This window comes from Canis lupus, chromosome 13 (assembly GCF_048164855.1).
Source record: "Canis lupus baileyi chromosome 13, mCanLup2.hap1, whole genome shotgun sequence".
NCBI classification, from domain to species: Eukaryota; Metazoa; Chordata; class Mammalia; order Carnivora; family Canidae; genus Canis; species Canis lupus.
Window position 1 is genome coordinate 20,793,099 of NC_132850.1, and position 15,761 is coordinate 20,808,859.

A 15,761-nucleotide genomic window follows, 5' to 3' on the forward strand; every position below is an offset into this window, starting at 1 on the left:
AAATTTAATGTTTTGTCAAACTAATACATGTATTCAGAGGAAAACAAAATAGTACGATTAAGGTTGTTGTGAAAAAGACGGTGTGTCTTCTATTCCTCTGGCCCCAGTTCCCGTTCTCCAGCAGACAACTTCTTTTCTTTTTTTTTTTATTTATGATAGTCACACACACAGAGAGAGAGAGAGGCAGAGACATAGGCAGAGGGAGAAGCAGGCTCCATGCACCGGGAGCCCGACGTGGGATTCGATCCCGGGTCTCCAGGATCGCGCCCTGGGCCAAAGGCAGGCGCTAAACCACTGCGCCACCCAGGGATCCCAGCTTCTTTTGCAATTTTTTAGCTATGTGGGGGGTGTACATCTTCATAATCTGAAATCACCTGTGAATACCGCGATTGTCTTTCTTTTTTAAATTGCAGTATTGGCTATTAAGTGCTGATTCTGGTCTGGCTCTCCTCCCCCCCTGCCTCGCCTTCCCCCCTCCAGGAAGGAGCGCCTCACTGCCCAGCGCCGGCTGCCTCAGCCTCCTCCTTCTCTCTGGCACGCACCTGCCCAAGGCAAGGTGTCCTCTGCTCCCATTCGGGGACCCAAGTCTGTGCCTGAGGCCAGTGATGGAGCGGCCAAGTAGGCCGCACTCCTGGTTGAATTGAAATTGTGAGGAAGCTCACCCTTCAGGGGTCAATCCAGCATCTGTTTGAAAGAAACTGTTGAGGGGATCCCTGGGTGGCGCAGCGGTTTGGCGCCTGCCTTTGGCCCAGGGCGCGATCCTGGAGACCCGGGATCGAATCCCACATCGGGCTCCCGGTGCATGGAGCCTGCTTCTCCCTCTGCCTGTGTCTCTGCCTCTCTCTCTCTCTCTCTCTCTCTCTCTCTCTCTCACTGTGTGCCTATCATAAATAAATAAGTAAAAAAAAAAAAAAAAAAAAAAGTTTAAAAAAAAAGAAACTGTTGACCCCCCACCCCCGTGCCACGCCTGTCTCTAAGCTTCCCTGACTGTTGGCCCCCCACCCCCTGTACCCCGTCCCTAAGCTTACCTGACGTGGCTCTAGCAACAGCTGCCACCTGACTGACCCCTCCTGAGTCTTTGCTTCTCCACAGGAGGGCTCGCTCTGGCCCCATAGGTGCTCTCAGAACTACTGGAATCAGAAATACAGAGTCAACAGCATCTTCAACTAGTGGGACCAGCTTCCCTATTCCCTGTCCCCTGGTGGGACAGCTCTGAGGTGGGTTCCACACAGTTTCTCAGAAGGTTCCCTGGGGGGTTGAGTTCACTGACACATGTTTTACTGTTGTTTTTGGTTTGTTTGTCTCTCTTTCTCATTTTTAATTCACAATTTTTAAAAAATTTGCAATAATTAGATACAACATATTTTTTGGTGTTTATCAGCCATTACTACTTATTATTTTAGGAAATATCTTTCACAGTTTTTTAGTAGGCAAGAAAGTAAAAATAAACCAGAACAAATACTAAAATGCTTCTTTGGCTCACAGAAAAGGTTTTCTTTTTAATTGTACTTATTTAAAGACTTCTAACGCTTTGCAAACTGAAATAAAAATGATACAATGAAATATAAAAACACAAAAATTCTCCAATTCGGCCAACCTAAGATTTACTCTTTTTCTTCTGACAGATCCTAGTATTTATAGTCTATACTTCTTTTAAAGAAGATAATAAATTCCCATGAAATACTTCTTGCTACAATCATTGCTATCAAGTGTCCTATAAAATTTCTGGATATCTGCACCGCCAACAGAGTTATTAGGTAAATTCCAGTGTTTATTGATGAAACAATCCTTTAGTGAAGCAGCCGTAGGCAGCTTAAGAGGGAGCAAGTGCTTGACTTGAACTAACAAAAATTACCTAAATAACTCCTGGCACTTATTTCTGAATTGTGAAGACCTGACCAGAAGGTTGAGGAACAGCTGGAGCCACTACAAGGATTTTTCTAGGAGGATCCTTAGGGAAAATATTGGCCACAGGTAAATGCCAGCTCTCAACAAGCAGTGACAATCGGCAGTCTGAATCTGATTACTGGCGTCCAAATTCCTCCTCATCCTAAGAGACTTGGCCTAGTGGTTTCCCTCCTCTTAGGAGATCCTGGGATGAGTATTGTAGGGTATGTGGCCACTGTCAAGAGACAAAGCCTGCATTCAGCTCATTCCTCCAGGGCTGACCCAGCCACGCTCGGGGTCCCGCTGAAGGGTCGCTGATGTAGTTGCATTTATGAAGTTGACCCCAGAAAAAACTTCTTGCTAAAAGTAATTTTCTTGCACTAAGCAGCACATAGATAGTGCGCAGGAGATAAAACAGCGCTCTGAAAGGATGAAAGGCGCAGAGAGTATCAGGAAAAGTAGCTCGGGGTCCATTTTATAGGTGGACAGAGGACTTTAGTGTATAGTTGTGAACCAAGTGCTTCGGCAGGAGTTGCCAGTGTCTGTCTGGGCTATTGAAAAAAGGTCCCTGAACGTTGAAAATAGAGGGTTAAGAACTTAAGCTCTGGAATCTCACAGACATGGATTGAATTCCAGTTCTACACCCCCCAAAGGGCCTGCCCAACTGCTCAACTTTGTTTCATTCATTCATTATAAAACGGGGACCAAAGATATTAAGACAATAGAGTTTTTATAAGGATCGAGTGAGAGAATGTATGTGAATGTTGATACAGTGCTTTGCCATCAGCTTATATCCATTTATGAAGATGGTCATATAATTACTTAAAACTATACCCTTTTGGGCAGCCCAGGTGGCTCAGCGGTTTAGCGCCGCCTTCAGTCCAGGGCCTGATCCTGGAGACCCGGAATCCAGTCCCACATCGGGCTCCCTGCATGGAGCCTGCTTCTCCCTCTGCCTGTGTCTCTGCCTCTCTCTCTTTCTCTCTCTCTCATGAATAAATAAATAAAAAATCTTAAAAAACAAAAAACTATAGCCTTTTAAGTACCAAGAGAAACATGTGAGTGACTCAAATAACTTCTTGAGAAAAATAACAAAAATAAATATTTTGCTTATCTCTTTGAACGTGGCAAGTCCTAAATCTCAGCTTGTGAATCACGGTTCTGGAGGCCACAGCAGGACAAGAAACCAGGCTTGGCGACAGGCAGAGCGGCACTTTACTAAGCTTCCCTGAGAGTGGGTGGTTCTTGTTTCTCCCTAAGAGGACATTGTCAGGGACCCACCATGAACAAAACGTCCTCAGAGATTATAAATAATAACCCTAATGATTGAAAGAAGCAGGCAACGGAGGCAAAACAACTTGGTTCTGAGTCAAACTGATAGGAATAGGTCCTGAAAAGTCTGGTACTTTTATTATTTTGAAATTTTCATGTTTCCTTTTGAAGCATCTTCCTTGCTGTGGTGAGATATAGCTGGAGGGCAAAGGGGGGATGATTCTACAAATGAAATTGTAAGGTTCTTTTATGTGATTATTGTCTGTGTTGCAAAGGGATTTAGGTAAAGCTGGTATTTGTTGTTGATTTCCCTCAGAGTTGGAGAGCAGACCTGCCCAGATTTTTTTTTGCTTTGTCTCCGAGTCATTTGTTTTTGACTCATCAACAGCCTTGACAGAAGTAAAGGAATAAGAATCAAGAAGTGAGAAACTCTATCCTGCTTAGGTATTAGCACGGAAAGTAAATGTAAGTTAGGATGACAGTCCGAGATCTTCAGTACAGAACATTTATGGGCTGGGCAGTGACGAACAAAAGAACTCTAGGCCTCATTTGAATTTATATGTCTAGTTTTATTGTATGTCAAGCCTAGTTGTATTAAAGCACTTCCATTTTTTTTTTTTTTACCCTCGAACTATAACTTTTGTTGGGAAGAGAAATCTTGCAAACACATAAAACAAATTGCTAGCACCATGCCTGCTAGCATAGCATAGTAGTTGTTAGGAGTTAGTTGAACAGTTAGGTAGTCAGGGCCAGGGTCCCCACCAAGAAAATATGGAATTGGGACAGCTAAGACAGAATAGCACTAACATCCTGTTGTGTAGCTTGGACAGGAACACACTAACATTCTTTTCTGTGGCCTTTGCATAGGTGACTTCTGCAAAACATCCCAAAATAAAACAATTCACCACAAAGCATTTATCACCATCACAAGCAAGGGGCACTTAAGACATAAGCCCCCAGATGTCAGCCCCAAAAGACCATTAGCACATAACATTAAGCGATAGATAGGCAGATATGTGACCAAAGCCCTGGATGGCACGACTCAGCACATCCTGGTTGCTTAGATAGTTCCTCGAAAGACCGCGTAACAACCGCTAATCTTAGAAACTCCAGTGGCAACCCTCTCAGGTTCGCTTCCCCTCTTGGACCTTTGTACTTTTGCTCAATAAACTTTGCTTTCCTGCCCACCCCTCCTTGGTCTACCTCTTCATTCTTCAAAGCAGTGGACCAAGAACCCTGGGTGCTAAAGGAATTAGAAATCCTGTAACGTAGTTACCAATGTGGAATCTGGAGTCAGACTGCTTGGGTTCGAGTCCAATTGTATAACTATTGGCAAGCTGTTCAACATCCTAGTGTTTCTGTTTTCTGTCCTGTAAAATGGGGATAATAATATCATCTACCTCATAGAGCTGCTGTGAAGATAAGTTTATACATGTAAAGTGCCTAGAATATTATTATCTATGATCATCTGGTATCTGCACTTGTCATATATTATTTTTTGAAGTCTTCATAACAACTCTAGAAGTAGGTGTTATAACTCCAGTTTTCAGATGGAAACTACTGACCTTTGGGGCCTGAAAGACCTTGATTTGAATTCTACCTCTTAGATGTTTGGCCTGGCCAGGATATTTAAAAATAACTGAGCTAATATTCATGAGATAATTCCTGGTTCCCAGTATTCTGTTAGAATTGAGTGAGTTGTGGGGTACCTGGGTGGCTTAGTCAGTTGAGTGCCTGACTCTTGGTTTCAGCTCAGGTTATGATCTCGGGGTAGTGAGATCTGAGCCCCACATCAGGCTCCATGCTGGACATGGGGCCTGCTTGGGATTATCTCTCTCTCTCCTCTTCCCTCTGCTCCTCCCTGGTACATGCAGGCATTCTTTGTCCTCAAAAAAAAAAAAAAAAAAAAAAGGAATGAATTGGTGAATGAATGTAAAGCACCATGCCTGGCAGATATTATCAGACTGGCTTCATTGCAAATCTCTAGAAAGCATAGAAAGCATCGTTCTTGTTATAGTTTATGAAATTAGGACCCAATTTCATTTCCAGTACACAAATCCTTATTTAATCATATTTAATCTTGACGTTTTTAGTGATGAAAAACTCATTACTTTAATTGGTCTATTATTTTTGAGGATTTTTAATTGTTGAGAGGCTCTCCATTATGATGAACTGAAATCTGTCTCTTTTTTTGGCAGTTATATATTCATCAGAAGTGAAACATTGTTACTCAGATGCTTTTACTGGTTGATGTGGGCTTTTTAAAAAAATTCCAGTGTAGTTAACATATAGTGTTATATTGGTTTCAGGTAGAAATCTTGTCTTTCATATAACTTGAACCCACTGAGTGTAGTTCTGCTCTTTTGAATGGTACAGAATGAGTCTAGTACAGGTCCTTAGAGTCCTTACATAGGTGAGTGAAAGGAAGGCATGAGCCAAGGACAATTGCATATTTCAGGGGTCCATGAACCCAGATGAGGAAAAAATGACATATTTATTTTTGTTTATCTCTAATTAAATTCAGACTTCCTTCAATTATGAACGAAAACAACAACCAACAGCAGCCCTAACAGTTTCTGTGAATTTGTCAACAGAAATTACACCTTTTCATATCACATTCCAGTTGTTCCAGAAATCTGAAAAATATCACTCACAGCATAACTTGGCAATTTTAGAGATTATTAGGTCTGTTGCTATGCTGTGTTATTTATTGTGCTAATAAAAAATCATATATGTTGCTATATCACAACTTGACCCTTTCATCTCTGTCTTTGCTCCTGTTCTTTCTTCAGCTGATTCCTAACAGACCCTCTTCTTTGATAACCAAACTCCGCCCTTTTCCCTCTTAAGTAGACCAAATGCCTGTCAGTGGATCAGTGCTCTTCAGAGGTCTCATCCTATTTATAACACCTTTCCTTACCTTTCACGTAGGCATTCTCCCTCTCAACCCGGTTAACCTAATAAAGGCACGCAGAATTAAAGGATTCATCTTCAACTGAGATTACTAGTTAACCCGCAAAAAAAATCACAATTAAATGACTAATGAGAATGTCAATGAGTATATTTCTAAATCAGTCATTATTCCATCATTGATTTTTCCCTCAAGTGTTTTAAAACTCGTACAAGCTATTGTTTGAAAAACATAATATTAATTATTCTTTATGCAAAAGCTGTATTGGATGTACATTAACGTGGCTGAAGTAGAATATGAAAGGTGAAGGATCCATTCTATCACTGGTGCTCGGATGCACCATAATAATGACAATTCATTGTAAGAAGCGTTTGTTTACTGAGCAAATACCATTAATGGGAGGTTCTTACTCTAGGAGATAAATCAGTAAACAAGATAAACTCTCTGTCCTTGGAGAGCATTTCATTTTATGGCAGACGCAGCTCTAATATTGAAATGTTTATAGAGGTTAGACAAAATGTTAAATAGAAATACCTTCTTTCCAAGTAAAAATAAGGTTTTGGAAGACAGGCATTGCCTTTATCTTTCCTCCCACCCTCCCTCCCTCTGTCACTTCTTCCTTTTATAACTTTAAAAATCATTCATGGCATCTAACATACATGTTACCTGCAAAACATTTCTAATAAATTTCAGTCTGATATGTTGAGCTCAGGTATTCTCATAAAACATTTCAAGATGGTAGGCCTTAATCATTAGACACTATGTGGTGTGTGTCCACACGAACACTGTAAGAGTTATTCTTTCTGCAAATTACTAGTTGATTTTCCTTTTAGCAGTCTCTCTGATTTTGATGACAATGATGATGACGACAACGATGACTTTACCTTTAGAGACAGTGTGTTACAAGTTAGGTTGATGTCTCTAAGGCTTTGCTTGTAAATGACAGTAGCAGTCTAAATGATCTCAGACGGCTCTAACAGGTCTGTACTTTTTTTAAAAAAGATTTATTCATGAGAGACACAGAGAGAAAGAGATGCAGAGACACCAGCAGAGGGAGAAGCAGGCTCCTCGCGGGGAGCCCAACGTGGGACTCGATCCCAGGTCTCCAGGGTCACTCCCTGGGCTGAAGGCGGCACTAAACTGCTGGGCCACCAGGCTGCCCCAGCTCTGTACTTTATTGACACCTATCAAGAGAGGCCCATTTTGTTTATGCATTTATCACTGAGTTTCCCAATAGTCATTTGGTTCTGTAATGGTCACAAGACCAGCATAAGGGAGATGTCAAGATGTTTTAAGTGGAACTATATTACAACATGGTTTAGTATAAAGAAAATTGTGTGTCTGTCTGTCTGTATGTATGTTATTGGATAAATCACAGTCTGAAAAATGCCCACATAAAAGCTCTTTATAACTTTGTTAACTGATTATGCTGGTAAGAATCTTTTTACATAATACCAAAAAGACTTTTATGGAATTAAAATCAATTCTCCTGCCTACATTAGCGTGTGACCTTTCAACCACATAAATGAAAATTACTTTTATGTGTATTTGGAAGTAGAAAGAGGTCTTTAATATTGAAGCAGCCATGGCTTTCACCTTCAGAATATTTAAAATGCCAATTAAAATGTAAATTATGAATAGTTTGAAAACTGAAGCTTCTTTCTTAAAAATCAGTTTTTTAAAAATATTGAGTGCTTGAACAAAGTGGAAAATATACTGCACACTTAATGATTTCTTCTTGAGGTTCACAGAGACTTACAAGTGTGAAATAATATGTAAAAGCATTACCTCTTGTTATTTATGACAAGTTAAGGAAAGGGAAAAGAGTAGTCTTCAAGACATCTTTTTAAAAATTAAAGTTCTTCAATTATTGATATTGTGAGTTTCAGTTAAGTGCCATATGTTGGGGTTAAGCTGTTAACCTTTCTTGTAATGGCAGTAAATCCTAGAGGAACATGGAGCCAAAGGAAAAGTAGCTTGGCTACTTTTGAGATGTGTAATGGTGACAAGGAGCAATAAGATGGGAAGCTAGTCAGAAAGGCCTGGGAAAGGCCCAGGCAACTAACGGAAGCTTCATATTGCCACTCCCAACCTCCCCCAAGACTTAATACCTCATGTCCAGAACAATGTGGATCCCTAAGAGAATATACCTCTGACTACTGTTTGCTTTGGGGCTAACTCCTGTGCCTCTTAAAGAGGGATATTTGAAGCTGTAAAATATGTCGATGGAATGATGACAAGAAAGTGTCATTTCCCAAGGTGTGAGTAGGCCCTAGGGCATTATAAAAATTTAACAAATGATCACTCTCCAGCAGAACATTTCTTTAAGACTTGCACTCTTTTGTGCCGTTTTTGTCCCTTCTTGTTTTCCTCCAGGCACCTATGAGAGGAAAAAAATTTAAAAATTGAAGTGTTATCCAAATAATATTAATAGTCAGTAATCATTAGCAGAAATAATAGCTCTAAAATATCAGTGTAATGTTAGATATTCCAAAAGTACGTGAAAATGTAGTGTGAACATCAAAGTTTCTCAAAATTTGGAGTTTTAGTAATAACTACATATATTGTCAATTGAAGTATATAAAAAAATAGCACCAGGGATCCCTGGGTGGTGCAGCGGTTTGGCGCCCGCCTTTGGCCCAGGGCGCGATCCTGGAGCCCCGGGATCGAATCCCACGTCGGGCTCCCAGTGCATGGAGCCTGCTTCTCCCTCTGCCTGTGTCTCTGCCTGTGTCTCTGCCTCTCTCTCTGTGTGTGACTATCATAAATAAATAAAAATTAAAAAAAAAAATAGCACCAGAAATCACCACCGCCCCCCCCCCTTTTGTAGGTCAGTGCTCACTGCTGAGTGTGCTGTAATTATATACACTAAATGAGCCACAGCTTGAGCTAATAATACCATACTAAGTACTAGAAAGCTGTAATTACACAACTACATAATATATGCTTGGCAAGATTTTCAGTATTGGAGAATCTACTGTCAAAGAGCATCTGGCAGAGTTAAAGGTCCAAGTTAGAGGTTAGAATAATTGGTCTAGACTGAACTAATGCAGGGTATTGTGGCTCAAGTAGAGTAAGCCATATGCCTATTAGACAACCCAGTGATAATGAATACATCTAGAAATAGTGCAAAGTCTTAAATCATATAATCCTATTACTTTAAAACAGAAAACATTTCCAAGACTGAACATCTACTACACTCCTGTGCATCATGCTAGGTACAGGAGATTTTAAAACAAACAAACCAGGAGAGGAAGAGATAATTTCTGAATGCCAGTTGCTCAAAATTATGACATAGGGTGAATCTGTGTTTTCATAGAGATACATACAAAGTACAATGAGTTAGCAATACCATTGCCAGCTCTGCTGTTAATGACCTAAATTAAATCACTACTCTACTGTTATGTTTGAAAAACGTTTCCATTAAACCTCATGTTCTCATGTTTTTTTTTGTTAGAATTACATAGGATCACCTTCATAAAGATATTTCTGTTCCGATTTTCTCCCTCCGTGCTAAGCCATTATATTTTACTTTGAGTTCTGCTCTATTAAGAGCAGCTAAGATGATCCCACTGTTACAAATTTGTCTTTCTATCTGTCCCACTTAATGGATACAGAGAAGTCTGTTCTCTTTAATAAGAGCTAGTCTTAGTGCTTCTTTTGTATGCCTTAGCTCTGGATTTAATTTAGCTTACAAAAAGCTTTATGTAGAAATCCAATTCATTCTGTTTAAAATACATATGCTTAAGGGTACCCAGCTGGCTCAGACAGTAGAGCCTGTGACTCTTGATCTCAGGGTTGTAAGTTCAAGCCCCACATTGGGCATATAGCTTACTTAAAAAAAAATTTTTTTTTAAATGAAATACACTTGCTTATATTTTGCCAAGTGCTATACTTTTATTTTGGTAGGAACTACTTGTTAGCCAAATGATTTCTTGGATTTTTTAGATGGTGAAGAAATTTTCAGTCCAATTGATATGATCATTTTCAGGAATTTGTTTCTAAAGGCATCTAGTTTTCTTGTGACTATTTTGGGAAATTTCCAGATTTTACAGTCATGTGTTTGCATGGAAATTTTGTCCAAATTTGTTATAATGGAGCATAATTTTACTTTGTAGCTATTACTTGATTTAGGGAATCGTGTGTATATTTTGATGCTACTAATCTCTAAAGCTCTTATTAAGCAATAAATTTGGATCATCAGGCAAAAATGATCTCTTTAACTTAGGCATCATTTAGGTAGGTCATCATTTAGGAAACTACTCAAGAGACTTTCTCCTCTTCTAATACATATGCTTAAATTTTTTCCTCATTGTTAGTCCTGGTGAGAATGTTCAGAGCTATTAAATATGACTATTCAAAGAAAGCCATAGAATATTGATTACTGCTCTGCTCATGGAGATAAAGCAGTGTACTAACTGCAGTGGTTCTAACCTTTCATAATATAATACATTCCTGAAATTCACAATTATACAGGGCAAAAAGGACTGAGCATATGAATAAGGAAGCCAGAAGTAATTATAGGTACTTATTAGACAGAATTGGACAAGCTGATCATTGCAAATGCAGAGCAGAAATCACCTGTGCCATTAAACAGATCAGCTGATTATTATGGTGTGTTCCACAAGGGTTCAATTCTCTGTCCTTGCTACATATAGGTAACTAGATTACTGGTTTCTCTTTATCTGCTTCAGAAAAAGTATTTTTTAAAAATATTTTATTTATTCATAAGAGTCAAAGAGAGAGGCAGAGACACAGGCAGAGGGAGAAGCAGGCTCCATGCAGGGAGCCCCATGTGGGACTTGATCCTGGGACACCGGGGTCATGCCCTGAGCCAAAGGCAGATGCTCAACCGCTGGGACATCCAGGCGCCCCTTCAGAAAAAGTATTGATTTCTTTTTCTTTTCTTATTCTTTCTTTCCTCCTCCCCCCCCACCTTTTGTGTGTGTGTGTGTGTGTGTGTGTGTGGTGGCACAGGGAGGGGAGAGCACTAATGCAGTCCCTGACTACCATAAATCACAAATTATGCAGTCAAGTTTCGCACATTTGGGGAAATCTCAAGCATCAGTACATCTGGAGTGCAATGGATAAGCTTAGCCCTGGGAAAACCACTCCTCTGCCAGGTAAGTATCCCCTCTCTTTTTTCTTTCAGGTGAGATAATCCCAACTGAATCAACAGAAAGACTATGCATCTAATAAGAGGTTTCACAAGAATTCCAGATACTAGATCCATTTACAAAAATTGGTAGTGTTCCTCTGTATCGTCATTAGCTGACTAAAAATGTGACATTCTAGGATGTAGTCAAAACTACAAGCTATGAATTTAACTGAATAAACAACGTATATGATCTCAATAGAGAAAAAGTTTTAATTTATTAAGGGCATTATAGCCTTAAATAAATAGAGTGCTATACCATGGTAACGGAATGGACAGCAACAAGGTAAAAGGTGTTTTCCAAAATTAATCTGTAAATTCAGTTCAATCCTAATGAAAATTCTAGTAGGACTTTATTTTTGTTTCTAGTAGGACTTTAAAAAACTGAATTCAACATACTTATTTTCCTAAGTATAAGAAAACTAAATATGTTATGAGTAATTACAGCGATTTTGAAAAAGGGTCTGGGGAGAGGTCACTGCAGGTATCAGATAACTGGTAGATAGAATTGATAACTAGATAACTGAAGAAAGAATTGATAAAACATTTAACAGATGATATTAGAAAAGTGTCATTTTATAGAGAAAATGCTAGATTCTTAGCTCATAGCAGTGTTTCTCAATCCTTTTTTCATTCTTTTCTACGTAAGAAACTTTTTTAGATTCCCCCCCAATTTTCTACCTTTTCCAATGAAATTTTAATACCACAAATATTTTATATATCTATTGCTGTTTATGTCTCTTGGGAAGGTGAAATTTAATTGGATTAATGTCCTAAATGGACAATGTAAATCTGAAAAGTTAATAGTAAAAGGAAAAAAGAGAAACACAGATTATTTTTCTGGCTTTGGGATGTGGGAGATCTTCTTAAACCAACTTCCGAAAGCACAAACTCTAGGATAAAAAAGAAATGGATGGAAAAGATTTAGAATTAAAGACTTTGCTTGATTGAAAGATATAATAGGTAAAGTACATGTACAGATCACAGATTGGAAAAGGATATTTTATTTATTTATTCATGAGAGACACACACACACATACACACACACACACAGAAAGAGAGAGGCAAAGACACAGGCAGAGGGAGAAGCAGGCTCCACGTAGGGAGCCCGACCTGGGACTTGATCCCGGGTCTCCAGGATCATGCCCTGGGCTGAAGGCAGGGCTAAACCACTGAGCCACCCAGGCTGCCCAAAACCAATTATTTTAATATAAAATATGCAAAATACAATAGAAGACAAGCATGGAGAATTGACCAGATATGAGCTCTTAGAAGATGCTCTCACTAAACACCAAAGATGAACCAAGTCTCTCAAAAGAATAAACATATAAAAAGCTACAGAAATTAAATGTTAAAACAATTTTTCAACCATACTCCATAGCTAATAACTGTGATCTAATGCCTTCAGTGGAGTGCTAAAATTATCAGTAGTCCTGGCAGTGTTCTCAGGGACATCTTCACCGGGTCAGCAGCACCCCCAAAAGCAAGCAGCACATTCCAGTTTTGTTACTCCCAGTGCCAAAGCCCTTCAGAAGCCAGGCCTGAGCAGCATGGATCACCATCTGTCCTTTGAAAGAAAAACAGTTAAGAGTCTGTTTGCTTGGTTATTCCCTGCAAAGTAAAACCACACTTAGGAAAAGAATCAACCGGCCTCCTGGTTTCACTGACACTTGCTCCCACCTGCTAATAGAAGGTCTCAGTGTTCTGTACAGGATCTTCTCAAACCAAGGTTTTTATGAAGGTCCCCAGGGTGTCTCTCCAAAAAATGCTGGTCAGTTAACCTGAGGAAACAGCCATTTTTTCCCCTTGTCCTCTCACCTCCACTGAGCATGTTAACCTCCTTCTCTAGATGGAACCAGTCTGTGAAATTCTGCTCTCATGTCCACTGGCTATGGCTGCTGGGCAATACAGATTGCTCATACTCGATGCTTCTAATAGAGTGAAGCCCTGGAAATTGCTTCTCCTCTTAGAAGATGGCCAATAGGTTCTTCTGTCTCAACAAATTTTTGTAAACAAATAGTTTTTAGTTAGAGGTTTTCTCTACTGGCCATTCCCACACTGTATGTGGAACGTGAGTCTTTGGGGCCTGATCTGATGGCAAGGCTGGGTTGAGGACTCTCTGCAGAATTCTGAATTGCCCCTCCCCTCACACCTGTGAGGTCTAGGCCCTTTTCTCTGGGAAGGAGTCTCACCAGAGGGCTCCTCCTCTTGCAAATTCTTGAAGCTCCACCTCTGTTGCTCACCAGAAGGGCCCTGAAACATCTGAGTTCCACTTACATTCAAAGTGGGTCACCTTCCAACAGCAAGATGAGGAAGGAGGAGGCACAGATTAAATTATACTCCCTATTTCCTGACACTGACTGTGAGCCATAACTCTCCCTCAGCCTAGCTGTAAATAGCAAATTTCATTGGAAACCCTGGAGTCCATCTCTTTCCTGTTTGGGCACAGAACAGTCCTCTAGAAATATGCACAAAAGATTTAAATACTCAGTGCAATAAAGATCTAAGAAATGGCTCCTGATGTGTTTTCCCTTTGCCAAATGTCATTTTTCAAAAGAGAAGGATGTGAGGTGTGGACGGTGCCTGTTGGGCAGGAAAGAGGGAAATAGCCTCTCCTGTATTAGATAAGAAGAGAAAAAGAAGCAAAGTTTATACCATCGGAGAGGAGTCCAAGCACAGGAAGAGAAAACAAACTGTTCAATTAGGGGAGCCAGCTAAAGCCAAGAGGCAGGAAACCAACAGGATTTCAAAAACCTTTCTTTTTTTCATGCTAATGGACCCTTTGGGTGAGTGGTGCTGACCGAGGCAGCTCTCTGCAGAGATGATGACCTCCTGTCCTTTTTCTTTAAGTAATGTCTACACCCAACCTGAGGCTTGAACTCAGAACCCTGAGATCAAGAGTCACGTGCTCTACCCAGCTGAGCCAGCCAAGCCCCTATTGTCTTTAATTCTAGCCCCAGCCCTTGATATCCGGCTCGTGACAGTGGCTTGCCCTTTTATCCCGGATAATAATCTGAGTGAAGCAAGGCTGGAGTAAACCCACGTTGCTTTAACAACACGGGTTCATGACTTTTACCAGTGGCCTAACTCATGCGGGCATATAGAGATTGCTTCACTGCTTAGGTGATTCTAGAAGGGAGTTATTGGGAAAGCATGAGCTAACTCCCGGGGGTAGCCTATTAGCGTCGTGCCAGCGGCAACAGATGCCAGCAGTGAGTTGCAAACAGTGAGCGTGCCATCCGCCGTGAGCTTGCAGAGCCCAGCTTCTGTGGGCATTTAACCACTTACGTGCACTTCTGCTGCACATTTTTTCCAAGGAGATGCTGCATCGTTCATTTAGTTGATCAGGACGACAAGGACCCTTAGCTGGAAAGGAAAAACGATTGAATAGTTTGTCTTATTTTTAGGAGGGAGAAAAACATTGTTTTAGTAAATTCAGCATTTGGAGCTGAATATGTAATTCCCATGATGGCGATGAAGAACAGTAAAAGCAATCCCCCCTATCCTGAAGCCTGGCTCCCCGCACCCATCCCTCCCTGAGGAGTAGCCTGAGGAGTATAAATGACTACTGGATGCTTTATAAGATGGGGGAATCTGAATCCTTAAAAAAGGAGAAGAGATAATGGTCTCTGAATTTCATCAACAATCTATATTCCTCAAATAGAATTAAAATAGAATTAGAGCTGCTTATTATATAGAAAAATGTTTCCCGAATGGAAACTTTAGTATCTGAGTATTGATTTCAGTGATACCCAGGGCATTCTTTTGTAGACAAAGGTCCTGCCCAGGTTTGATTTCTGTCCTTTTACTAATTTAAGTGCATTGAATAACCCCCTTGAAGTATTGTTCGTTTTTTTTGGTGATTGTGGTAGTTTTTTTTTTTTTTTTTTTTAAGTCAGTAGAACATTTCTTTTGGAGAATCAGTTTCTTTTATATACACTTTCCTTTTTTACCCACTGGTAAGCAGAGACTTACTAAGGATCCGTCATCAGAGGGAGCATGGCTTGTGCAGACACGTGGGGGTGAGCATCATAAAGAAGACTCCTCCTCCCTTGGACTCTTTTCTTTCCTGATGTTGACACCACTTCCTCCAACATTTTTTTCATCATAGTCTGAAAAGCAGTGAGTTTTGGCACACTAAACTGGTGAAAGTAAGTCATTTTTGAAGAATGTGCTCAGGAGACACAAGGGCAGTGCCTGCTTCACCTGCTGATGCCTTCTGCTTTCTTCACTCCACCCCCTGCAGGCAAGCAAACCCAGATGTTCACCGTCTGTGCTTGTCTAGCATTGCTTTAGTGACTAGGTGGCTGGTATAATTCACTCTGATTCAGGTTTTGCTTTGTTTTGATAACAATTTTTCCCTAAGTATTTTGAACTATTTTGAATTGCTGGGGGGAAGGGGAATGAGTGCTCAAAAAGATTAATATTTAATGGTGCATGCTGTGGATAAAATTATATCCGGATTAACAAAGCATTTGAATTTGTGTTCAACTAAGAACAAATTTCTGGTATTTCTTTGACTGCCTGTGGGTCTTG

The 15,761-nt window shown here is 40.2% G+C and overlaps 1 long non-coding RNA gene and 1 pseudogene across 2 annotated transcripts in view; one reads left to right on the top strand and one right to left on the bottom strand.

The window, feature by feature from the left end:
- LOC140602782 (uncharacterized) overlaps window positions 1–11,366 on the top strand; it is a 73,903-nt gene extending 62,537 nt beyond the window's left edge. Inside the window, exons 5-6 of one of the 2 annotated variants that reach the window (XR_012005684.1) lie at window positions 1,093–1,217; window positions 11,048–11,366. This is a non-coding gene — a long non-coding RNA (uncharacterized lncRNA). The remainder of the gene's footprint in view (window positions 1–1,092; window positions 1,218–11,047) is intronic. The other variant, XR_012005683.1, reaches the window with a different exon arrangement.
- On the bottom strand, window positions 11,049–11,201 carry LOC140603303 (U1 spliceosomal RNA; annotated as a pseudogene).
- Window positions 11,367–15,761: the final 4,395 nt, after the last annotated feature.